Genomic DNA, 25,778 nt, shown 5'->3' on the forward strand with positions numbered 1-25,778 from the left:
TCTGCCAGGAAGCTCCAGCCTCTCCCAGCGTCCTTGTGGGAAGATGGTCTTTTTTCTACAAATCTATTTCCAAGCATCCCGGATTGTTTAAATTGTATTTCACATCATCTGAGACTTTTACAACAAAGCTGACATCCCTTTTTTGAAATTGAAAAAGTCTTAACACTCTTGTGCTGGTGCTTGCTTTGCATTTTAAACTAACTGTCTGATAAATCACCCTTTTAATATTAACCTAAAGATGAGCCAAGCAAAGCTGAACAAGTTGAGTTTGCTTTGAGATGGGGCAGAGCATTTGACCAGCTGGGGAGGGTGACAGAGTGAATGCTTAAGCCAACCTGTCTAATAAGGGTGTCTGTCACAGTTCTCCCTGTCACAGAAGGCTCTTTTACATGCTCTATTTATAATGTCGTGTTGCCATTTTATTGTGCCTTTAACAGCTATGCAAGGGTGATTAAAAGCAGTCCCTAAGTTTCCTGTGTCACTTTTCACTCATCATCACTGCTCTGAATGGCAACAGTTTAAATCTTTCCATGCCCCTTAGCTAATGCCTGTTAAGAACATAACATTGGCCTCTTTCTTTTTAATGCAAACTTCATAAATCCGTATTATTAATTTTTCATTGTCAAGCTTATGGGAGCGATCCAAGTCTGGAAATTTAAATAACAATTAATCTTCCTTGTTTTCTGGTCTTTGAATTTGTCTGTGCAAAACTCTACTTGACACAGCATTACTCCAGAATTAGTTTCAGTGCCTTTGCCTACAAAACACAAATACATTTTACACTTTCCAGGTTTCTCCTGTTAACTTCTGAAGCTGATTGTTGTCCCCAGCACATCTTTGTTTGCTGTTTATTTGTTCCTGGGTGTGGTGGCTCTGTCCGCACAGAGCAGAGCTGAGCAGAGCCCAGCGCTGCCCTTGGCATCTCCAGCAACAGCCTCCTGCCTTCACTAAACTCAAGTATTTGCACTGTTCTTCTTCAGGCCGAGATGGAAATTTTCATATTGAACTTTTGACATTGCATGGAATACACTGAATGCAAAATACAGAAACATCTCTATGTCCTTGCATCGCTTTCTTCCTGTGTTAGGAGCACGGCTTTGGGAGGGGGGTACGGTCCCTCTGTGCAGCTTTTCTTGCTGCCAGCCAACTCCCGTTCACTTTTGCCATTACACAGTAAGGAGGGTTTATTCTTTGGCCCAAAGCCTGTGCCGTTGTTGTTCATCCTTCTTCTGACTTTTGCATCATCTGTCTTCTTGACCCACCCTATCTTCATGGATTTAAAAACAGTGTTTAATGCTGTGCTCCCTTCAGATTGCCCCAGGAGGGTGGTTCTGCTTTCTCAGGCAATCCTTAGCAAACTCGCTGCCCAGCTCAGCACATTCTTGGCATGTTAGCAACATCTTTGCTTGTTCTGTAGTTTCTCTGGAGCAGAGGTGTCAGAGGACTGTCCCCATCAGATTTACTGGGGGTGTGGAATGGAGGGGAAAGATGAGGACATGAGGGTACAGCACAGGTTTGCCACTGCCCGTCTGAGGCTCGGTGGGAGCTGGCAGTGGTTTTTTCCTGGCAGCCTCTATCCAGTGTGTCCCTTCCCGATTCACTGGCTGGAAGGGCTGGCCCTGCACCCCAGGGACTGTGTCCTGCCCAGGCAGAGAAGCAGCACTGCAGACCCTGGGGCTGGGCTACTGGATGAGTGGGGCAGCTGTTCCTGGCAGTACAAAGACTGACTCGGAAGGGAAAAAAGTGGCAGCAGGTAAATCAGTGCTGGGTGCTCAGTAAGAGCCCTACAACCACACCCCAGATTTGTCATTTCCCAACACATTCTGCACGCAGCTGATACCAGCAATGGTGGGAGCCTCGAGCTCCGGTCTGATTTCCCTGACTGTGTCTTCTCTTTCTGGACCCAGCCCCAGAAGTGTCACCCATCCCAGCCCCTCTCACACAGAGGATTTCAAACAGGGACAAGTGGGACAAAGCTGTGAGCAGAGCTGTCTGCAAGGGGCTGGTGCTCATGGTGGCCCTCAGTGTTTATATTTCCTTGAGAGAGTCAGTGCCTTTCAGGAACATAAATGAAATGTTACTGTAGAACATCCTGAGTGTGTGTGTGGGTGTGTGGTTTTGGTGGTTTTGCACAATATATGTGATTCTGAGTTTTGTTGATTTTTAACAGTGCACTGTGTATATCACACATGTGGGGTTACCTATTTGTTCTTTCTGTGGACAAAAAGAAGGCATTTGACTAGAGACTGCTTTTCAGTGCACATGCCTCTGCTACACACACATTCATGAATCAGTTACATTCAGTATTGGGAAATATATTGTGAATATAATTGGCTCAGTGAAATGAAACATTTACAATGAGTAATAGAAAGATACTAAAGAATGTATATTAAAAAAAAAAATTAAAAACAGGAAAGGACATGACCTTCTTATGTTAGTGATGGTTTTTGTTATTGTAGGAATGAGAGGCTTAATTCCTGGAAGTGCTAGAGCTTTTTTTGTTGGCTGAATGTGTCCTTCATAGTAGTCTGTTTGTCATCCCAACCTTTTTGTGAAAATGGAATTCAGGTTTGTAGCCAAAAAACAGAATATTTTTTACTTTGTATTGAGGTTATGTAACAGATGGTGAGCTAAAATGTGTGCGGTGCTTCAAAATTATTTGATGAATCATAAAACTGAATCACACTTTTCCCCTCAGATCATGTTTTGATTCTATCTAGGGATGAGTAAAACTGTTAAATTAGAGAAAACTCTATCTGAAATATTAAGCACATATTTGAATCATGAAAATCTGTTGGGATTTTTATTAATTCATTTGCCCGTGGCTTGTCTTGTAGTAAGGAGTACTTGAGATCACCAGAGAAAAATGTGCAATTTCTGAAATGTTTAAAGAATAGCTATAGTTTGGTCAACATTGAAACTGCAAACAAAACCTTCAAGTTCTCTGAGAGTTCAACTGTTCTGTTTTAACTGGAACCAACATAAAGTATCTCTCTTTAAAACTGCTGTTTTCTTGTATATTTGGAATCAGTGGGAGCCAGATTCCTTTGGAAATACTTTAGAGGGTCTATTGGGAAATGAGGTGTCCAGTTCATTGAATGTCTGTCCCTAATGCTGGTGTGATGGACAAACTTAAAAGGCATATGTCCAGTGCGGGAAGTTTCACACCATGGACATATCCAGTTCCTGCTGGCACAATCCATCATTTTCTTGGATGTCCTAGTGGGTGCCCTTAGGTGCTTCTGCACCTCTGTTAGGTGTAGGATAATGTCACTGACATTAGTTAGGTCTCAGCAATGCACATTTGGTCCAAACACTCCCTGGCCATAGTTCAGTCTGGCCCCTTTCAAGAAGCAAGGATAATCACAATATTCTCCTTGGGCTAGGACGGAAAAAGAACAGTGTTTGTGGTCTTAGCACACATTGATTGATTAATCTGTGAGGTCTGAGCAGAGTTCAGTGCCCAAAGAACTGCCTGAATCGAGAGGGCAGGACAGGTCTGTGAACAGGGGCTTGGAGGGTCTGACAAAGGAGTTGGCCACTGGCCAGCTCTTGAGTTCAGCTTAAGGATTTTCATTCAGAACAAACTCTGTTTATCCAGGCTTAAGAGAAAACCTCCATTATCATACCTTACTGTGGATATAATTTTAAGGTAACGTATACATTGCTATGGAAGAAAGCAGGAAACACAGAACACTTCTATCTCACAAGTACACAAAAGTATATTATATATACAAAGAATACACACTTTTGAAAGGGCTCTTAGGCCTGCTTGTGATGTTTACACAGAGACTTAGGATTGCCATTCTAGGTGTATTGGCAATATTTGCCTGAAAAAGAGATGCCATCCCTTGAATATTTTTTTCAAATTACATTTTTACTCCATCTAGTAGCTCAAAGCTTGTTTTTCTACAAATTGCTCTATTCTCAAAGATGATAGGTAGATTTTAGAGTTCCACCTTTTCTTCCTGGTATTCCATGCATCTCTATTTGCATTCTCTCAGCTCATGTTTACTCAGATGCAGAAAATTATGTAATTAGTTGTGGGGTCTCATACCATCATTTCAGGGATGTTTCCCATTTAAATTAAAGGCCTGTTCTTCTACCTAATCAGTAATTGTCTAGATCTTTTAAGATCTCCTTCAGCTTGATTTAATTGTTAAACATTAATTTAGTGGGAAAAAGGCTTCAAAGGGGAAAAAAAAGAACTGCTGGAGGGGCAAAATATTAATAGGTGCTTAAAAGCAAAACAGTAATTCTTCCCTATCTAAGCTTGCAGCCCTTCAGGCCTAGTGGAAAAGAAACAATTGACTGTATTACAGGATTATATAGGTTTCATTGACTTAAAATGAACTGAAAGCAGCTGTAGAGAGATTTACCTCAAGTCTTTATTATTAGCCGTATGAGGCAGAAAGAAAAACAATGTTTTGTTTGAGTCAGAAAATACAATTTTCAATGGTGGTTTAGAAAAGGTTAGATAAAGAGAGCATTGCTTTTCAATAGGGAAGAGGTGAATAGAAAAATTCTGTTTTGTCAGAATTATATACCATATGGAAGATTTCAGCCAGCAGAAAAAAAGCCTATCTTATACGTGTAGGGTCTTTGTTTTGTTTCATTTCGGATGGATAATCTTGGAGTTTAGTACACTTGATATCTCTTTTACTTACTAATGACTGTAATACTTCACTCCTTTGAATACTTCTACCATGCAAATGGAGATAAAGATCAAAAAATGTTGCTTTTTTTACAAAGAAAATCCTTCTGAAGTCTTCCCCTCATTGAAAAAATACATTGATACAGATTTCCCTTAAGTTTTCCGCCTTTTGTTGTTAAAAAATCTAACTAAGAAAAAACTGAAGAGTTTTTAGAGAAAAAAATGAGAATGCAAAGTCACAATCAATTCTAAAGATCCAGAATATTTCCTTACTGTGAAATATTTTAAATACTTAGGATTATTTTAATTACCATCAATTTTTTTTGAACCATACATGTAATTAAAATGTAGTTAACAGTAGTTGTTTTATAAACTGTCCATACTCAGTTACTTCTACAATTCAGGATGTTGCTTTAACTCCAGTGATATGCTGAGAATGGGAACTGCTCCCTCTCAGATAAAAGTGCCTTGATGTGCTCCAGTGTTGGGGGATAAGGAATCTGTAACCATACACAGCATCAATAAATCTGACACTTGGTATGAGAAACTTCTTTATCAGAAAATATAAAACTTGCTGTTGTATCGAGATTTTTGATACAATTTTCTTATTTCTTCAAACTTACCTTTGTCCAAGGTCACATGTGTTTTGTTAGGTGGTGGTGCTGAAGACATTCTGAAATACTTAATAGGCTTTTTCTTCCTCTGGGTTGTTCAAGTAAAATGCTTTTATATAAATGTATCCACAGCAGTATTCACTGTGATGCAGGATGGAATTATGCAATTTTGAACATTATTTTAATGTTGGCATTGCAGCAGCAACATTTTGGTGGAGCTGAACTTGATTTAGATATAAAAAATAAGTAAAAAAAAAATAATCTATGGCCACTGAAAAAGAGCTGGCATTAAATTCTCACTGATATCCAAAAATATTTTCTTAACTTATAGACCAGTCACTCTTTAGCTGCTATTTTTGACTGGAGCAAAGATGAAGTGTTCTGGTATAAGGATGAAAAATTTTGTGTAGCTGTGAGTGGTTATGCACCCACTTAGCCATAAAGTTCCTTCTTCAAAGGGAAGTCTACAAAGAAAGCTGTGGCTGATTCTGTCTGCAGCAATGTAGCTTTGAAGTGTATATTGCTGCATCTGGTATTCTGTGCATGCAGAGCTGGAGTTTTCCCATGTTTAAGAGTTGTTTTACACTCTCATATTCAATTAATATTGGTATGCCATTGTGTAATTTCTCAGACTCTTGTCGGTGCGACAGTATCTTTTTGAGGTATTAGAAATGTAAACTTTTAGAACCTGCAGCACTGTCATCTTAAATGTCTGGTTTGATTTTGGCATTTCTAGGGGACAGATGCTCTCAGCTCTAACATTCATGGAGCCAACATGGCACTGAACTACCAATTTTTTCTCTTCAATTCATAGAATCATAGAATGGTTTGGGTCAGAAGGGACCTTGAATTTCATCCGGTTCCACCCCCTGCCATGGGCAAGGACACCTTCCACTTGAGCAGTAGCTCAAGGCCCCATCCAGCCTGGATGAGGTGTCTTTCTAATTCTTATATAAATCTTTCAGTGAAAGGTTATCTTTCTACAGCTGCATAGAAGCTGCTAAAAAACTGACTTCAAACTGGTGGATCTCAGTTTTAGATCTCAAGTTAGGGAGAGACTGAATAGTTGTAAAAGTAAAACTTAAGTAAAACTTAAAAAAAAGTTAAAGTTTCACTTTTTTTTCAAATTTGCCATCCAGATTCACTATTTATGCTTTTAAAAGGTAAGCCATGGTTCCTTATCAGCCTGAATTCAGATAATAATATATATGTTAATCAACCTAAAGAAACTGAAAATGGTGCAGAAGTAAGTGTCCTTAAGTAAATAAGAATTTATATTCTGCTTTGATCTGTATTTTGAAAGGGACTTCTCCAGGTTTAGTGGAAGAGTTTTTGATTTTTGCAGTTGAGAAAATCTTGATAGAGATTAAGCAGCTTGCCCAAGGTCTCAAAAGGAGCCACTGACACAATCAGAGCTGACCACTGAACTCCTGTCTTGTTCACAACATTTAGGTCACAGGGAGGGTGCACTTGCTCTGGTGTTTGGAGGAGTTCCATCCTGGAATCTCACCCCTTGTTTGCTTCTCCAGCAAGAAGTCCCAACCTTCCTTATCTCCTACAATTTCCAGTAGGCTCCTCCTCCCTTCTGCTATCAGCAGACACTCCTTATTTTCACTGTTTCTTCTAACAAGAAGTCCAAGTACCTGCCACTGTGTGTGTGTAGGAAGTTGATGCTTTCATTCAGGCTGATGAGTTTCATGCTCAAAAGTATTCACTTCAAATTGAGACCTCCAAAAGATAAGAGTTCAACAGGAATTTGATGTATTTGCTGTAGAGGTGTTGTCAGACTGGCTAAGTCCCATCCCAAACATTGGTGAGGCTAGGGAGTGGAGAATGGAGACAAGTGACCTGAAACACCCCTGAATGGTTTGCACAACTACACATGTAGTACGTGCATTCATTTACAGTGCTATAATTGCATGTCTGATGCACTTTTAGTTACTTGCTCATCTGTTCATCAGCTGAAAAGAACAGAAATATTGAACAAAATGAAAGGTTTCCAACGAGCCGTTGTATTTCATGCACATGCTCACAAAAATAAAACTGACCTGGGTGTATCGTGAATTTGGGTTTGTGGTCCTGACAAAGCAGATGCTGCTGGTAGGACAGGAGTAATCTCCCTTCTGGGAAGTGACTCCCAAGTATTTGTGTATAGGATGTACAGAATGTTCAGCTTCCTTGGGCAATATTCTCTGTTCAGAACTGTGAGGGACACGTTCATTGTGTTGTTTAGTGATCAACAGGGGTTGTGAATTATTGAAAGTTAACACGCCTGCCAGGCATTTCAGGGCAGTAACTTGTAACAAGAAGAGGCACATTTCTCTAAATGAATACATTTTCATTCAGAGGTTTATTCACTTAGCCAGCATTAAATGTAATCCTCTTTGAATCTCATGGCCACCTCCTACTCTATTCCTGTCAGTTTTCATCTCCTGAAAAATCATGAATCCAGTGAAAAGAATAATAGTTCGGTTAATTCACTGTGTAGCTTTCTGTAAGAAATACAAGAGGACTTTTATAGAATTAGTGTAAAAATACCTTAAGGTCAGTGGCACCAATATATACATCATGATTAAAGTATTCTCTTCTTTTTATTTTCTTGGGTTTTTTTTTTCTTTTATTTTCTTTCTCCTCTCCTCATTTCTTTGCTTTTCTTCTTGTTCTTTCTTTCTTTCTTTCTTTCTTTCTTTCTTTCTTTCTTTCTTTCTTTCTTTCCTCCTTTTTTTTTTTTTTAAGGTGGAAAGGTGTTTGTCTCTAATACAGCATCATCACCTCTGTTTATGCTGATTTCACTGTCACACAAGGCAGATGACACTGCTGGCCACTGTGATTTGCTGCACACCAGCTTTGCAGAACATAATGGAGTGGGACAGTATTCTTTTTGATGCAGTTAATCTCTGTTGTACTTGTTCCTCTCCTGTAAACTGCACTGTGTCAGAGAGTCTTTTGTAGCCAATGGTGACAGGAAGATCAACAGAGAGAGGTTGCTCCATTAACCTCTGAAGTAATGAAGTTGCATTGCAGGCAGTCAACACTCACACTGCCAATTTATTATCATTTAAGAGGAAGTGAATCTACTGCAAGCCACTCTAGTGTCCACATTTTGATAAATACCCGGAGTGCTAATGTTCTAATGCTAACAATCAGCCTTGAAGGGACCTCTAATGGCATAGGGTGCTGTGGCTGTGTCCTCTTCCTCTTGCAGAATGACCTTCACAGAAACAGCACCAAGAGAACAGGCCAAGTCTATTTACTTCCATACTGAATCTGCAGGTGTAGTTTTGCTGGTAGTGTCCCCTGTATCTCTCCATGTGGAAAGGCTGAAAGTAGATAAATTATTTGATAACAAATTTGTGTAAACTTTCAAGGGCATTGAATTTAGATCTCCAAATTTGCTTTTTTATTTAATTCTTGTTTCCCAGGCATTGCACATTGTTAAGGAGCTTACTTTCCATCTTAGAAATGGACATAACCGAAATCTTGGGAACACGTTTAAACCTTCAATTCATTAAAATCTTGCAGGATTGTCTGACCTTATAAGATTTTCATGACCAATAGACAAATCCTGTGAGAACAGCTTTCTGAGGAAGCAATAACACTAGTCTCCCCCACCTCAGCAGTAAAACAGGCTTGTAAAAGAAAGCATTGCAAAGCTGGCATGACCATACCCCCATTCTTCCTGAATTCTGCTCCTAGGCATGGTCTTTGGCACATATTTTCTCCTGCTAAGGGTAGTGTAATTTACATGTCTGGCTTTCCATAAGTAGTGAAAACACTTTTTATATATAAAAAATCCAGGTGGTTTCATAGCCATATCATACATTCCTTTTCTCCCAGGGTGACATAAGTAGTTATTTATCCACGGTATTTGAGAGACAGAATCAAGGTGGTCAGCTAAGTGTAGTATGTTTCTGGTGGTTCCTTGCAGGATTTCTGATTTATTTGTGTTTGTGCTGTGGCTCCAGTTTTGGCTGCAGTTGGGGCTCTGAGTGTTTGCTTCCTGGGACTACTTGATATATCTCTACTGAAATAATTTGGAAGACTCTGGATGGATCCTTTTAGTGTCTGGGAAGTGAAAGTACTCAGTAAAGCCAGGTAATGTTACCTGTATTGTGTGAAAGAACATTGTTTATGAACAGAGTACTCAGCTTGTGCCCATGGTGTGTGATCACTGCTTCCTTGCCTCTCCTGTCAATAGCCTGAGCCATCCTGCTCTCCCTCTAAACTGCAGCTCTTCCTGATGCAAAGCAGCTCCTCTTATTCCTTCCTTCTGCCTCTGCCTAAGGAAGGTGGCTACAGCTCCTTATTGGGCTTTCCCATCTGGAGCAATGATTCTTCCCTGGACCCCATATCCAATGAGCTCTGCTGAGGCCAGAGCAGTGGCTGCAGGGTTTGGAAAAGTGCCCTGTGCTCGGCTGCTTGCCAGAGCTTGGGACAGACCTGGTCCCAGGATGAGGACCACAAGCATCTCCCACGTGTGCCAGCAGTGCCACTCCAGCAGTGCAGCCTGCAAAGCTCCATGGGTTTTTCTCCCACTCCCTCTCTCCCCCTGCCATGACACATTTTTCTCTGTACTGAGACAACAGGTGTCTCAAAACTCTCCCTTTTGTTTTTAGGCAGACAGGTTTGGGAAGGGCCCCCTGCCAGGTTTGAGCACAAGGTCGCTTTTGAGCACCTGAGTTGATACACAGTTGTTGGCTTTTTCAGCTGCTCGGGGTTGGGAGCTCTGCCCCTGCTGCCACAGGGGAGGATCCAGAGAGAAATCCACACTGCTGCTGGGGCGGCATGTCTGGGGAGCACGGCAAGGGTTATGGACCTCAACAGCACTGCAGGAAATGTTAGGGATCTTGGGGGAACAGGATGGGGAGCCTCTGCCACCTGCAGAGCTGGTGCTGCTGCTGTGCACTCACACCACCCGTGTGTCCCTGACACTGTCCGCAGCTTCTCCAAGGACACGCTGCAGAGGGATGGGAAAAGCTGACAAGAATTCCACGGCAATGCCAAGGCCAAGTGAACATGGGCAGTGCAGTCCTCTATGGGTTAGTACTGCTACAGCACCCTCTGCCCTCTCAACCCCTTCCTTACTAATCCTTACTAGTCCTTACTAGTATTAACACATGAAAGGCACCGTATGTGGGAGAGAGAAAAGAGATGGAGTCTGTGCTGTTGGGAATTGCAGAAAGATGTTCTTAGAACCATTGTCAGACTTTCAGGTGGTGAAGATATTTTCATTTAACACAGAATTAGTTTATTTGTTGTATCTGTTTTCAAAAAGGTGGGATAAAATTAAGCAATTCCAAATTATAAATTGTAAGTCTACAAGTTGTTATTAGTTCGCATCTGAATTTTTTATGTGATTTAAATATACAGCTTCTTAGCTTCCCTTCTATATTTAACCAAAGTGAACTGCTGAAGAATATGAAATATATTATTTTATTGGCACTGAATCACAAATGAGTCAGTGAACTTTTTTGGACTTACAACTAAAATTGGATTCTAAGCTCCAAAAATTTATGACAATTGCTCCTTCTTGTGGCTTGAATGTTGACATATAATTAATTTAGGATTTCTTCTTGAGATTTCCTGTCTAGGTTTGTACCTGTCACAAAAATATCCTCGGAAGTTTATCTAACAGCTGGAACACCACGAGAGTCGATTGAAATTTAGCAGAGATTTACTGGGGCCAACAGGAAGTGCTCAGAGCAGGATGGCATAAATATGGAGAAAGAGCTCTTTTATTTCAGCTGTTTCAAAGGGTCCCAGTACAGGCTGATAGTGGTGTAATGCTGAAAAATGCTGGCACTGTGTCAGCCAGCAGCGGCAGCACAGCAAAGGATTCCACAAGCATGGCTTAGCAATTTGTTGAATTATGCACAGAATGGAGCTGTGTCTGTTGCCTTCCCTCCATCCCAGCTGCCCTGCAGGTTTCAGCTGATTCTTTTGAGAAAGCAGATATATTTAAGAGGAATTTCCTGCAAAATGGTTTTGGAATCTATTTTGTTGTTCTGCAGGACTGAAGGAATTCTGAAAATGCAAAATCTATGTTGCAGTGACTTGAGGGACTGGGCAGATGTAATTTCCTCTGGATAAATGTAAAATAAAGTACATGGAAGAAAAATAATTCCAAACTCCAGGACTGCATAGTAATTATCAGGATATAATATTAGGTATTACTCTTCAGGACGGAGATGTTGGAATTCTCGTGCACAGTCCCCTAAAAAGTTATCTTTATTTGCAGCAGTAATAAAAAAGGGAAACAATGTAATAGTTGGAAAAGAAAAAGTTATTTAAACACTAAGCCATTTTTAACCTCTGTACCTATTCAAGGCTTGCCCACATCTTTGCTATTCTACCCATTTCTGATAAGCCACTGAGAAAGAATAGAGAGCACAACAAAGGCTTAAAAAAAAAAAAAAAAAAAAAAAAGAAGGAGATTTAAAATTGTTTCTATGTAAAGAGAGACTATTGCAATAAAAATATTCCGTTTGGGAAAGAAATAGAAATATGATAAATCTCTAAAATCATTTATAATCTGAAGGGAGTGAAGGAGAATTAAGTGGTAAATTTTCCTGCAGTTTGGGCACTCAGTGGAATGGGCTGACATTGGTTCTGAATAGAACACCAGCAATACTGACTCAGACATCATGGAACTATTGGCCAGGCTTGCCATGCCAACTGCAGAGACCACAAGGATAAATGACACTGGAAGTGTGCTGAGTGCTTTGTGGATGGTATTGGCCTCCTGAGGGTCATTAAACTCCATGTTCTGGGTTTAGCAGGAGCCCTGAGCTCTCAGGGCTGTGTGCATTGCAGGGAGCCTGGAGGGTTCATTCCCTTTCCTTTTGCACAGGGACAGTGGAAGGTGTGAATTGTTCCTGACCCACACTTTGAAATTTGGAAGACAGATAAATTAGCAATTACTGTTGGAACAAGCTGCGTTTTCTACAATGAGACTACAAAATCTTTTCTGATCATTACTGTGGTAATGCCTCATAATGGAAGGTGCATACCATAGGGAATTAAAAAAAAATATTTTGTTTAATGAAATGAATGGTCCCCAAATATTCAATTTGGAAAAAAAATCTGCAAAGGACACAGGTGACAGTCTTCCTCCTCTGCCCGTTTTTCACATCCCCTGTTTATGAACTTGTGACTTACATGAGAAATTACTGTGGGGTTTTTTGGTGTTTTTGGGTTTTTTGGGGTTTTTATTTTGGTTTTTGCATGATTAACCATTGAGCTGCTAAAAAGCTATTCCTGGCTTAAACAATAACTCTTAATGATAAAGGAGTTGATAAATTACAGTTGGGGTATATTTAAAAAAAAAAAAAAAAAAAAAAAGGCTTTTTCAAAAAGGCTTGGATAGGTTAATAAAAAGTTAACTTGATTTGATCTCTGGAAATGTTTGTAAAAACAAGATTTCCCCATTAAAAAATGCAGTGAAACTGCATTCTTTGACTTAATCCTCACATTTTCATAATACAACATGCTGCATTCAGATATGAAATAATGATCCAGTTGTGCTTTACTTCCTGAATTTCTCACATCTTTTTGTTCAAATCCAATGTTCTCTATACAGCACAGGCCACTGTGTCTCATTTCCAGACTGTAAAAATGTGAATGCAGAGGTGTACGTAGAAGTGGTTTCCTATATCTTTAAGTTCCTATAGAAAATGAGGGAAGAGATGCAAGTGTGAGAAAAGAAAAATCCAGAAAATTGGAATTAAATGGGCTAAATAATTTTGTTTCCATTTAGAGTATTTAATGATAAATTAGGATATTTTGTCAAATATGGTTTTACCTTCTTAAATTAAGAGAGTAGATAAAAAAAAAGTTTCTGGAAAGTAGCCCTAAAACTATCTTGTCTTTTTTGTAGTTATTTCAGTGGGAAAGACTTTTTTATAAGTTCCCATTTAGTTGTTTCTCTTTCTAAAATAATTGGAGGAATGAATATTTTTTGTGCTGCCATCATTATTCTTATTTTCCAAGTTGTTTCCGTTAATCGAGTTCCACTCTGGGTTTTACCTTTTCCTCAGTGGGGTTGACACATTTGTGCATGCACATCAAGAGTGTCTTCTGGGTTTGTTTTTCTGTTTCTAATTAGCAAATTACTGTCCTCAAAACTGCTTTTTGTGAACTGTTCTTCTCATGTTTTATCTTGTTCCAGAACTGCAAAATGCAAGGAAAGTAGAGCATGACAGTATCACACCATTTCCAGCTGTTGTCCAATGCCACCACTCAGCAGAGATTTGGGCAAAGGTTGGCAACAGAGCCTGACAGAGTGGAAAGAACTCTGCTGCAGATATAGAGTAAAAAAAAGTGAGGAGAAATAAAGTTTAAACAAGTCAAAAAATAGAGAGAGAGAATTCAGACAAGGTCTGTGCACAGCTGGAATGGGAGAATGAGAGGAGAAAGAAAAGGGGCATAGAGAAATAGGTGTTCCCTAGGAAAAAAAGTACCACTCAGTGTAAATTGTAGTTAGCAGTGAACTGCGGTGATTATTTGTGCTCATTAATTTCCTTGTCTTGTTTTGCTAAACAGTTTAATTGCAGTGCATCAATTTTGTTTTAATAGTATCAGGTAGAAAAGATCACCATTGTAGTTTTATATGATTTCATAATGAAGTTCATGTTCTCAGTTGTACCTGTTTACCTGTCATTTGGCACTTACATGGATGGTTTGAGTATCTTTGGAAATCTTGCAGTCTAAGCCTCTGATCTCTCCAACTCTTACACACGTGTATGTTTTTTAGTGTACAGTGACTATTATAAAGGTGGTATTTGAAGATGGGGAGGGAGCAAAATTTTGCTTGCTGCTATTTTATCATTTCCCTTTATGTAATTCTCATTATCATTGGAATGCTGATAAATGTGGGTCCTCAGTCTGCATGGAATTATATATGTGTGCCTTTATTTGAATGAAAATTTCTATGGTCCCCTTCAGGATAGACTCTTAAGCCTTCTCTTAATATTAAGTGCATTTTTAAGTCTCGCATAGAGTAAAAATTTAAAAACTAAAACCTGTGCTTGTATGTTTAACAGAGCTGGCCCCTAAGTCTTGCCTATCATGCACTGAGAAATGCGTGGGCAGAGCCATAATTGTGGAGAAGCTCATAATATTGGGGCCTAAATTATAAAAATTATTGCATAATTAGACCACACAAGTTAGATTTCAAAATGCTGCGTGTTACTTGGATGAGTATTTAAAAAATAAGTAGCTGTTGAGCATGTATGGTCCTGTTCCCAGTGCCACACACAGTCATTGTAATGCTTTAGCAGTTTGAAGGGGTTTAAATGGATCCAGCATTGGTCTTCAAACAGACCAAACCTACTAACACTTGCCTTAGTTGTATCTCTTTCTTCTTAACATTAAAAGATGCAACTGTAACATCAGACACCATTTTTATAAGCAGTTTCATCTCGTGAGCTGTGTAAAATAAAAAATATATATTTAAGATCATTTGGAGGGTAAGAAAATGAGAGAGTATCTCATGTACTGTAAAACAGGATTTTGTGTACGATAGAACTTTGACTATACTTTGACATATTGATATCTTTTATATTGTTATTACAGATACAATAAGCATACCTCACAATGTCTTCCACAGCACAATCAGTATTTAGATATACCTGATAGGATAACTTTAGTGAGTACTGGGCTATTAACTAGCAGAACTAAGGAAATAGCATATTAAGGGTTTATATAAATTATGAGGTATAGTGGGACATATAGCTGTTGGTACAAATATTCAGACCCACAGAGCAGTACCCTGAAGCTCTTTAGTTTATTCTCAGCTTTAGAAGATGAGAAATCTGAGGTGATTGGGAAAGCAGGCACAAGCCATGAAATGCATCTTTACTGAATTCCTTGTTATTGCTTAGTTAAGGATAAAATATCCCCAGCAAACTTTCAATAACCTACTGGAGTCATGTGCCTGAAGGACACCATGCTTATGTCCAGCATTTCTAAGAAGATGTTTTCACCCTGGCCAAGGATTCATGCTTTCCCTAAAGGCAGAAATAGGCACACACATGAAGCACCTCAAACTGTCACTCAGCCTTCACCACCTCTCTTCTGCCCGACTTCATCCAGCCTTTGGGAGCATCAAAGGAAGGCTTACAGCCTTTGTGTGCCTCCTCACTGGCTGGGATGCTTTTGGATTAAACTTCCTCTCCACAACCACCAAATTTATTAATATTTACTCTGGTACAACGTCTAGTAACCAATATGCTTCTAACAACAGCGTGGTAGCAGCCACAGTAACTAGAGTTATCCAAGCACAACAGCCAACCTAATTTTAGCCATTAAATATTGACTGACTCTGGTAGGAGGCATGAGGTAAAACCCAAATCATACTCTCTACAACCAGACAAATATGTATGAGATTTTAAGAATTTCCTTCTAGTCACAAATTATCAGCAAATCTCAAAAGATGGCAAAAGAAAACCCACCTCCTACAAATTCTAGAATTTTCTTTTATCCAGAGAAAAGCCACAGCTCTGACCTTGCTTGTCTCAGGCAAACTCTTAAGAACAGAAAAGAAATGCTCCTTCATCACTGGTGGCCAAAGAAAGAATGTGCTTTGCTCCTGACATAATTTTCATCCCTCCAAAAGGAGTAGCCAGTCATTTCTGTGCCTCAGCAAGCTGGAGCTCAAGGAGCCCTCAGCTGTGCTGCCAGAGCAGGGAGCCGGGGGTGCCCAAAGGGAAACCCCGCCTGAGCAAAAACCCCTGGAAAAAACAGGGGACAGCACCAGGGAAATGCCTGTGCTGCAGACACAAAGAACAAAACATTGCCAAACCATCCCCTCCTTCAGCTGTGACTTGTTTTTATCCCTCTCTGCACATTTCACCTCTTACATAAGCCTTGGCTCATCTGGGGAGGAGGACAGAGGCAGCACGTCACAGGCTTGAGGGACAGAAATGTTTCAGATGCACAAGTGCTCAGCCAACTCATCCTTTGCTCTGTATCTACAGGCTGGTAGCTCTTGACTGAGATGAATCTGCAGGGACTCATAAAACCTGTGAGCACAACACAGTTTTGAGAGGCAAACAGAGCCCTCAGAGCTGAGGGACCACGAGCATCCTCATCAATGTGCAATAGAAACCTTGCACTGTTTCCTGAAAAAGTATGGTCCACAAGGAGATGGGAAGGTGTATTCTGCATATGAGTGTTTAGAACCTCTCATTATGTCTGTAATACCTCCTTTCATTAATTTAATTAATCTTGTTCATTTCACAAGCCAGTTAAAAAATCTGAATTAAATGTACATTTTATCTTAAAGAAATGGGAAAAAAAAGTACAGTGGGGAGTTGATATGTAAATAAGTGGATGCTCATAAGTTAAACTTTTCCCAGCTGAGATTTTATTTGGTTTGGGTTTTTTTCTGGTTTCATTTTGCAGTGAATTTCTAGCAACAAAGATTTCTCTCTCCAGTGAAAATTTTCTCTTTTAAGAGAAAACAGCATCTTGAGGCTTCCTGTCTCTTTTTTTTTTTTCTTAATTAATCAAAACATGCAGCAAATTGCAATTATATTTCAGTTAACAAAGTGAAAAAATACACCCATCCTCCATCTGCCAAAAATAAATACTTTGAAAAGTAATTTCACATCCCTGACAATGACGACTGTGTTTATGACATATTTCTGGTGCCATATTCCACTCTCCTATCGCTGCCAGCTTGCATCCAGTATTTAGAAATAAACCAGAAACACATTGAACTTGCTGAACGAGATGTTGCCACACTGCAGCTCTAATGGGCTTAGTGACCACAACCTACAGGGGCCAGAATGTGTCAACAGCAAAAGGGCCAACCTCAATCACTGTCTGTGCTTTTACAAAGTTGTTACATGTTTAATTCTTTGCAGCTTAGTTCTCCCGCTGTTTCGGCTGCTCCAAACCAAGGGTCATATATTGCAGCAGTCCTCTCTACCTCGTATAATGCCACAAAGGTCCCAGCAGGAGACCTTTCAGTGGAGCAGACAAGCCACAGGCGAGGGCAAACAGGGCATCACAACTTCCTAATAAGATGACTTATTAGATTGGGAGCTTGACACAGCGTTTATTTAACCACTTCTTTTCCCAGGCACCAGTCCCCGGCTCTGTGTGTGCGCGCCTGGGGCTCCGCCAGCGCTGCGCGGGTTCTCTGCCCGCCGCGCTCCCACCCGAGCGGGGCGTGGAGCTGGGGGCAGCTTTGTCCCCACACCCGTGCGGTGACTGCGCGCTCGGCCGCACTTTTGCAGCAGCAGGGCCAGCTCCGGGCCGGCAGAGCGCGGGTTAAGCGCGGCCGTGGCGGCGTTTCCTGCCAGCACTTGCCGTGGCCCGAGGCGGTGCCGCCGCCGGAGCCGCGCCGGGCCAGGTGGCGGGCAGAACACCGTGTTATTAGGCAGCACTGAGAGCCAAACCTTGATCTTCAAAAAAAAAAAAAAAAAAAAAAAAAAAAAAAAAAAAAAAAGGAAAAAAGAGGCCCCTAATTAATCCCTCGCATGAGAATAAATGGCATTCCACATCGGCCAGGATGGAAAAGGCACCTTCCCATACCTTCCCATTTTGCCAAGTGATCTCGGCTATCGACGGTTTTCAGAATCACGTTGGGAGCGTCGCTGTTTTGAGGCGCTTAAACCCAAGAATTCTTATTGTCTTGTCACTTCAATTCGATTGAAATGACAACAAGTAACAATGGTCTCAATGTGCAGTATCTTTAGGAAGTCATAAACGTCTTGCCACAGAGCCCCGTGCCCGGCTGAGTCCCGGCCGCCTCTGAGCGGCTCCGGCTTCTGTGGGACCGATGGAGACTCTTCCATTATCTTCACTGCAGCTCAGCCCATTGAAAAATCCTGCTCTGAAGCCATCCTTAACACTGCCCATAACCCTCTTTTTAATTCAGTGTCCGAGTGACAGATTGGAGGATAGGTACTGAGTTTCCTCATGTTTCTGAAGAGCTTTGATTTGGACTGGACTTGTTTTCTGAAAAGAAAAAGGTTCTAAGAAAAAAAAAATATGGCTGTATTTTCACTCATGTAGCACTTGTCTAATTTTGATTTATAAACATTCCCAGTAGAGAAGGCATCCTTGTCCAAATAGTCTCAAGGTTCATAAACTTAATCTAATTTTATGATATAATTGTACAGTAGTTTTCAAGGACTCTTACTGTCTAGAGGGCTTGAATCAATTTGATTTTATTCATCCCAATGGTATCTGCTTTTATCCCTAACTAAGATTAACAATTCTGGCATTACAGCAATATGGAAAGTTCATCACATTCGTGCAGTGATTCTACCACCAGCTGCAGATCCTTCTGAAGTTTACTGTGTAATGAATTGAAAACATAAATAGCAACAAATGGGATAAATAATTTCTTTGCCAAAATTGGAGCAAAGTTAATTCTGTCTTTATAAATAACTTTTTATGCTGGTGGTTTGGGTTTTTTTTTGTGAACCTTTCAGTATTTAATTAAATCATACAGTTTCTGGGTCTTTCTTTTGAATATGTTTTACTTACGTATTTATAATTTTTGAACTTTTTTGTGATAGCTATAAATCATTGAAAAAAAAAAGAGAAAAATTGTTTTAGTTTTACAATGTAGCTAAGAAGATATTTTCTAACATCTAAGAAATAGACCTCAGAGTTGCTTATTCAATATCAAGAGTTATCATTACCAGGGATGGTTCACATTATTATAAAACAGGGATTTGTTATTGGGATGTTGTAAACTAGGTCTGAGCTTTTTATTTTCTAGAAGTAGAGCAGAACAGCTTTTGCTGAGGTGAACCTGAATGCTGTCAGACAGTTGCAGATCTCCCAGGTAACATTTCCTCAAGTGGAGTTTTTAAGAATGACTAAAATTTGTTCTCCTCCAAGCAGGGTGTTTACTTTCTGTGTCCCATGTTCTCCAGATAATGTACAGTGCTGCACTTACCTTTTGAGTCAAGAAACTTACTTGAGCATTGCTTTAACCTGTGGGCTTTATTGATTTGAGATGTAAAAAAACTGTATGGCAAAACTTTGGTTATTATAACTAGATCTAAATAAGAAAGACTAACATCAATTTTGACAACAAACAAAACCAGTTTTTGTTCTATCAGTTATGTTTAAGAGATTCCAATTTCAAACCAAACACATCTTGTGGTTATTCTGTAAGATATTTATATAGCCACTGGGGCGCCATAGTTATGCACCGCATACATCATTGTATTTTTAAAATGTACTTAATGAACATTTTTTCTTTTCTGGTAACTACTTCATTGCCTTAAATGAATGCATTCCAATAGAATTTGTAACAAATGAGCACTTTGTGTTTGCATTAATGCCAAACACGTTTAACAAATTTTTAACAAGGAACACTGGCAAAAAGCCAAACTCCTAGAGGGACACTGAAGGAATGCTATAAATTTAAACTAGATTTTACCTTTTCACTCTGCTCAACAAGTGTCTTAGGTGTCTTTGGCATCTCAGCATTGAAAATTTTCTACGTAGGTTGGATACAAATTTATGCCTTAATTATTTTTCTTCTTGGCCCTCCTCACTAGAGATTTCCATGTCGATATAACAGGCTTTGACAGGTTATTTTATTCTTTAGATAGAGATAGGTGGGTTTTCTTTCTTTCCTCAGGACAAAGTAGCAAAACCAGTATTTGTTGTTGGGGCTGTAATGACAAGGAGGTTCAAATGGCACATATCAAGCCATTGTCACCTCCTGTGTTAAGGGACATATACAGTGGCGAGCGCTCCAGTAGATCTGTGCTACCCAGTTTTGTTGTGCTGAATTGCAAATATCTCGGCTGTGATTGTGTTTGCAACTGCACTTCTGGGGCAGGGGAAGGCAGCCCACAGTGCTCCCGCTAGCCCGAGCTCCGAGCTCACACAGAAGCCACAAACAGATTTTTGGCTGAATCAAACTTCTGGGGGGTTTTTCAGTTGTTAAGTTATGCCCACATGGTACATGTCAGTACAGACTTTGGGAATCACCTACCCTGTAATACATGTTCATATAAAAAGTGTTACAAGCAGCTCCACAAACCACATGCTTGCTCTTTACTTGTAACTTAATATATTAATTTAATTTTTACTGTGTTATTTCAGTTTTAATCAAATGCAGGAACTGAAAAATAATAATACTTAGCACTCATCCAAGACTCTTAAGGCACATTACAAACATTAAGCCTTGCAAATTCCTGTGAGGAGCCTGATGTTATGCCTGCTGTAGCAAAGAGCAAATTAAGCACAGAAAAATTATATTACTTTTTTCCTTAGTCCCACAATAGGCTGGTGGCAGGGACAGAATTTAGAGTGTCAGGGCTTTGTCTTAATAGAGTCATTCTTTTCATGGTTTTGCACAAAGGTAAAAATTGAGAATGCTTTTTTTCTTCTTCCTATAATTTAGATTATGTTGTTGCAAGAGGGCACAGACAAAATCCCAGGACATCACTTGAGAAAGACTTTATGAGTTATAGACTTATTCCAGTCTAGTTGCTTGTTTCCAGAAAATGAAATAATTTCCCATCATTTGTTGGTACTCTGATTGCAGTAATGATGAATGAGTCTGGAGAAGGAAACTGAGGAATTCATCCTGACAGCTTTTTCAAGGATGTCACATTAGGGTACAGAGGCCTTGTCGTAGATTAGGGAGCAGAAATAGCCCTCAGAGGTTTTCATTAATGATATCCTTCTCCACTAACATTTGGTCAGATACCAGTTCCCTGCAATAAAATGTCTATTCCCCCTCTTTCTTACTCACTAATTACCATATCAGTTGTTGGCCTTTTATGTAGGTACCATGTGTAACAGGTTAGGAGAGGGCAATTTAAGCCTATGTGAATGGGTATCTGTTTTTGTATCTGGGTGCTTGTTGCAAACATTTGGAAAGCATATGGAGCATAATGGACATTAACCCAGATGTCAAAAATAGCCTGCATTTTACTACTGTTATTAAACAGTTTCCCCTTTAACCCCTTTGTGTTTACCCACCCTCTCCAGCTTGTTTCTGCAAATCACTGCTGAGAGGAAAGGATTGGAGGTAAAAAGTACTAATCAAGCAGGTGTCTTTATCCAAAGGAAAAACAATCTGAACAAATGTTTGTGGGCTACTACACTTTTATATCTTCACATCCTTTTTGCTGTTTTCATTGACTGGTATCTAATGGACTGACGGAGGTGCCAAACTCATAAGGCATTAATTTCAGTGGGAGCACTGCTGAATTCAGGCCCAATGCATACTACCAAACTTTATTTCTGTTTTAGAGGTTCAGTGACTTTGACCAAGTACAACATTGAAGAAACAAATATAAATTTAATTTACTCAACCTCAGTTGGTATTTGACAGCAATATCCTTTTAAATATTTATTTGACTTACTTGAGAAATACTTTGCATTTCCTACCTGCAGTGAACAAGTTTTTGTTACACTTCCAATACATATATGGTTTCCTGATGAATGGGTGGGTTGATTAAATGGGTGAGGTTTATTTGGGGGCTTTCATTCTGTAGTAAAACCCCAATGAAAATCTGAGGAGAAGGCTGGAGAGGGAGTGCATTTTGTGCTTTGCTGCTGTTCCTCAGATTGGACACTTTATTTGGGGTTCTTATTTTTTTCCAAGTATAAAAGTGTTAATTGCTGAGGAACCTCAGCTTGTAAAATAGCAACTACATTGAAGATTTGCTGTGATTCTGTTTTAGTTTAAAAAACCTAGGCATTACTCTGCTGCAGTTTCTGGAATGGGCTCTCCTTGTTAATTTATAGGTGTGATTCCTCTGCCCGAGTATCTCTTTGAATGATGATTAAGAAATTCTCAGCACACAAAAGAATGGGAGCTATGCACAGTTCACTAAATGTAATGCATGCACTGACTTACAGTTTTCATAAAAAGTTTGCAACGATTTTATGTGCCAGAAGTAGTAACATGATCTACTTTAGGAACTCCCTGGCTTTCCAGCTCTGCAGAAGTCATTTTTAGACTATTCAAGGCCAGATCCAAAACTTGTTAAAATCGGTGGGAACCTTTCCACATTTCAGTGGGCTTTGGATTAGTCCCTAAGTGTTTTAACCAGAAGAACTGTACCAACCTCTCACTGCAAACGTAAAGCTATTAATCTACATTTGTATGGTATAAACTGTTATGTGTGCTTTCCAGCAAGAAGTGAACTTGAAAACAGAGATTTAAAATAATATGATAATTTATTCTGTAAACAGTGTTTCACTTTACTCACACAAGAATTTATCTGATAAATATTAGATTCTGAAATTTTAAAGGGGAATTTTAGTCAAGCAGTTCTATTTGAAAAAACATAACTTCAGCTGTATACAACAAATTCTTTTACATAAAATGGAATGTTTTGGAAACTTTTAAGGTTACATAAATGGAAGGGCAATAAGGGAGAATCACATACATAATGCATTTCAAATTTTCTAGAAACAAAGTCAGTGGATAAATGAACAACTGGCCTCTAAAGGAATCATTTAATTCCTCCCACTCATCTGATATACAGATAATGTGAATAAGACCAATTGACTTCTCTCTATTCAAGAATACGGTGCTGTTTGCTTGCAGCGCAACTAAAGTGACAGTAAAACTCACTGAGGCCTCACTCTGTAGTCACAATCAGACAGAGTCTCATCCAAAGTTGGTGGAAGCCAGGAAGATACTTCCCCCTGGCTGAGTTGTGCTGAACTAGCTCCCTCTTGTCCCCTGGGTTTCAGCAGTGTCAGCCAAGGCAGGCAGAGCACCTGTGATTAGTGGGTGTGTGGCTGAAAACCTCCTAACACATTCCTGTGTGTTCTAACTTCTGCAAATCTGAGCTGCATGTATCCATAAAACCTTTCTCCGCTGTTCTGCAAATTAAAGTGAACTTAAAGTGCTTAAAATATGACAGGAAAATGGTGCTTCAATTTTGGAAGGCTGGTAGAGGTACTACGCATTCCCACCTGCCACGGAACTGAGTGGAAATAAATTAATGATTCCCTTGGTTCCCACAGAAAAAAATGTTTAATTTTATTAATAGCATTTCCCTTTCAAAGTTACTGTGCTTATAGACAAGATCAGAAAACTGACTGTTTACAGAATCATGAGCACAACAGAATTTGACACCTTAGAAATTTAAAATATTTCCCATTTAGGGAGAATTGTGTCATACAAATCAGCAATAAAACTAATTGCCACCCTATGAATGTCAGTGGGTTCAAATTGAATTTAAATGTCTTAATTAATCCTCAGCCCCTAGAAAAGCATTACCTCCACTCATATGTATGAGGATCTTGATTAGAGGAAAACTAAGATGTTCTGGATGCTACAGTCGTGTTGTTAATTGGAATATTTTTTCCCTTGTTACAGTTGTCAGAGGAACTAGTGAAAAAGGAAGAAAGAACTGTAGCACTGGAAGGTAACAATGATAATCTATTGCATTGGATCTCCAAACATGACCACGATATCCTGGAGAAGATCACAGATGCAGAAAATGAATGCTAAGGTTTATATCTAATGAAATGCTGCATTAATTAGCATTTTCTCCATTATTTCTTGTAGTCTATTGTGAAATTAGATACTTTGGAAAATAATGAAGAAGACTCAAGCAGAAATTTTAAGAGCTTCATTTCTGTCTTTAATGGGTCTTGTGAGTTACTTTGTTTTTAGAAAGAAACCATCTGTTCAGAATATAATTGTTTCATGAAGTTCAGTTAAACAGGTTATTTAGCTAATTTTTGGTAAATTAATATTGATTTTAACAGGTAATTCAGATTCCCTTAGATGTGGTATTTGCATTTGCTGATTTTACCTAGTCTATTCTAAAGTATCACTTCTATTGCACTAGATTATCAAAGAGGTATTAGTAAAATGCTATATAAGGATGTTGGCACTAACTTTACCCCCAGTTAGATACAGGCTTTTCCAAAAAAAAAAAAACAAGCCTTTACCCTCCTCTGTTTTCTTTTATCTACTGATAAAATACTATAAAATAAAACCAAACCAAAACCAAATATTGATACTATAACTGGTATTAAGCTCTGGGCCAGGTTGGAAATGAAATCAATTTTTGGTACTAATAACTGATGGCAAAGTTTAGTTTTATGAAAATATGGTGTGTGTCTCTGACAATGCATAGGACATCTAATTTGAACATAACTATATGATTATATACAAGATGTATCTGTTTACTGGATGGTAAAAGCTTGAGGTGTATATAAATACGTGTGTGTGTGTATATATATGGGCATATACACAAGGGTCTATCAACCTTTTACCATCCAAATGCATACATGTTTTCAACAATAAAAGCTGGGACTCTTAAACAAACAAACAAAAACAAAGATAAAGATAAGATTGCTGTGAATACAGTATATGCACTAGGTCTCCTGTAAATGTGGAACTGTTTGTTATTGTTCTCTACATTGAAAAACAGTCTCCAACATGGACCCCAATGAATCTTAAAGATTAAAGAAAATACCAATGAACAAACAGCACTCGAAGGCTGTTTGTGTCAACAAAATGTGTCTAGTAAAATAAATTTAAAGCACATGCAAGGAAAAATAAAAATGTGAAGTCATTACATTCAGTGAGAGACTCTTAACTGACAGTCAGATCTCTACCACTTTTCAAGGAGAGGTTCCTTCTGACTCCACAAACACTTTCAGTCAGTCTGGCAAACATGTGCAAATGTTTGGCTGTTTTGTTGAGGCATCTTTTTGTCCATGGAAGAAATGCTTCCATGCTGATGGCAGTGGAAATAGAATATCTGCATTTTTAAAGGACAAACAATAAATTTAAGCATGGGTGGCCTTAATCCTTAGTAGTTTTTCTTTGCTGCTGTTAAAAAAAAAAGAAAAAAAGAAAAAAAGAAAAAAAGAAGAAAAAAGAAAAAAAATCTAAATGGATACTCCTAAAGTCTTGCACTGAATTTAGAAAAACTATTTTTTGAACCTGTGGTGCAATTAACCCTAAACATCCTACATGAGCCATACATAGTAATTCCCTTAAAATTATTGTCCAGTGATGATATTTTATTTATTTGTACCATGATTCTTGGTGCACTCAAAGAGCAATTTATTTGAGCAGGAGTCCTGCTGGATGTTACTGTCTTCAGTAAATAGAATAAAATGTGTAGAATAGCATAGCATAGATAATCCCAATTTCATTAATGTTTAAAAAGTTTGTCCTTTAACTATCAATGACATTTTAGATCTTTGTTTTTGAAACAGCAAAGCTTTTGGGAGTATATTTAGCACATATGACAAATGTTGCACTTGGAAACTCAGACAACAAAACTGGTTTCTCATGACAAATTTGTTGTCGCAGTAGGGGACAATCGTCTGTGTCTCTTACAATCAGGTCTTTACCTTAACTCTGCAACCGAATACTTGAAGTACGATATAAACTAGGGGGGAAATAGGGTCACAGATACAAAGCTGTATAGTTAGATATTTATATGTATGTGCCAATTTTGTCACAGGTGTTATTTTAGGGGCATTTTTGCTCCACTCATGTTGGTATGAGTATTGATCTAAACTTTTATCAGGGCCTA

The 25,778-nt window shown here is 39.0% G+C and overlaps 1 protein-coding gene across 5 annotated transcripts in view; it reads left to right on the plus strand.

Annotated features, from left to right (window-relative positions):
- The window catches only part of ERC2 (ELKS/RAB6-interacting/CAST family member 2), a 438,499-nt gene extending 413,832 nt beyond the window's left edge, over positions 1-24,667 (plus strand). For all 5 annotated transcript variants that reach the window (XR_014590924.1, XR_014590925.1, XR_014590926.1 and 2 more), the window contains one exon: positions 23,594-24,667. The gene's annotated coding sequence lies outside the window, so the exon portion shown is untranslated. The remainder of the gene's footprint in view (positions 1-23,593) is intronic.
- The last annotated feature ends 1,111 nt before the right edge of the window (positions 24,668-25,778 follow it).

This window comes from Zosterops lateralis, assembly GCF_965231275.1.
Source record: "Zosterops lateralis genome assembly, chromosome: 11".
NCBI classification, from domain to species: Eukaryota; Metazoa; Chordata; class Aves; order Passeriformes; family Zosteropidae; genus Zosterops; species Zosterops lateralis.